Raw genomic sequence first — 1,737 nt, 5'->3', positions numbered from 1 at the left:
GGATAGGAATGGATACATGTTTGATTTGGAGATCTTATTCGCTTAGGTTCTTATCGGGTCCAATCCAACTCGATAAACAAGACAAATAGAAGTGTATGTGAGAATGTCATATTTTGAAAGAAAACATGTAGTATAACTTATAATTGACTTATGGAAAAAACATATGATCCCAATCGTTTAAATACAAAATCCAATGATTGAAATTTATTCTCGGGATAATGTCTCCGAGATATGTGTTACCAAGATATGTATAAATCTCAACTATTGGATTTTATATCTAAACGGTTGCGATCATGTGTTTTCTCACCAGTCATTCTATTGTGAGATCCCAAAACCTCGATCCACAAGTGATTGGTGCATTTTGGATCCGATCTAATCCGTTGACAGCTGGCACTCGGGAATAGAAATTGCCCTCTTGCAAATAAAAATTGTGGTTAGTTACTTATAAAGACAATGTCTGATTACAAGTTACAACAAACATAAATATTCAAGTTGAAGGTTTTAAAAGAATAAAAGAAGGAACTAAAGTATTGTCGATGATAGTAGAAGTGAGTATATTCAATGTTGTCAAATGAGATCGCATATGCCATCCTCACATATACATGAATTTGATGTCTATGTGATGACATACTTTTATATGCAATAGCATAATTTTGGACCCAGAATTTTTTTTTTATTTTTTTTTTTCTGCTTTAAACCACCATTTTTCCTATAAATACACCCCATATTTCATCTAAACATATTCTTTACTACCTTCTTTAAGCTCAAATCTCTTTTTGTGTGTGTGTGTGTGTGTGTGTGTGTGTGTGTGTGTTGAATTCTTCTTAAATCTATCACTCACTAATCATTAGCATCATTCTCAAGTCTCAAGTTCTCAACTCACTTACTCACTAATATCATCACTCACTCTCAACTCTCAAGACGAGGACAAGAATCAAGAATCAAGTTTAAGTGAAGTCATCTCATATTCTCATCATTCATTCAAGTTCAAGAATCAAGTGTTCAACTTCAAACTTTAAGCTTCAACTTCAAGAATCAAGCAGATTAAAGTCAAGAACTCAACTCGAGAATCAATATTGATCAAGGGTCAAGGCATCAAGCATTCAAGCATCACTTAAATTCAACTATCATTCTAAATTCTAATTTCTATCAACCTTCAAGGTTTCAACTCACTCAAGACAAGACTTAAAAATCAAATCAACCTTCAACTATTATTTTATCATCATTCATCATCTTCTTTCTCTTCTACTAATACTTGAGGTTCGGGTATTTATAATTTATATACTTTTTTTACTTTAATAGTTATTAATTGTAGTTGTTTTTTTATTTTACATTTTTTAACTTGTTAGATGTTAGAACTTAGAAACTTAGGCCATGTTCGTTTGGGCTTTTGAAGCCAGTTTTTTTTAGCTTTTTTGACTTTTAAGCCCAAAAAGTCGTAATAGCAACGTTCGTTTGGGCTTTTTTGCTCCAACAGCTTTTAATTAAAGCAAAAAAAATGGCTTTTTTTTAGAGGTGGCCCAAGCCCGCTTCTTCGTAAGGCTCTTGCGCGAAGCCAGTTACCGAAAAACGGTTCTAGTATAATTACTTAAATACCCCCCATCTTTAACTGAATTTCCAACCCAAATATAACCTAAAATCGAAAGAGAAATCGGAACGATCGACTATCGCGACCCTTCTCGCCTCTCTCATCTTCATCCCCTGCAAGTTCCTTGCCCAAACGATCTACAATCGAGT

This window comes from Akebia trifoliata, chromosome 1, assembly GCF_017979445.1.
Source record: "Akebia trifoliata isolate Shusen 1 chromosome 1, ASM1797944v1, whole genome shotgun sequence".
Taxonomy (NCBI): Eukaryota; Viridiplantae; Streptophyta; class Magnoliopsida; order Ranunculales; family Lardizabalaceae; genus Akebia; species Akebia trifoliata.
This window is presented reverse-complemented; position numbering follows the sequence as displayed.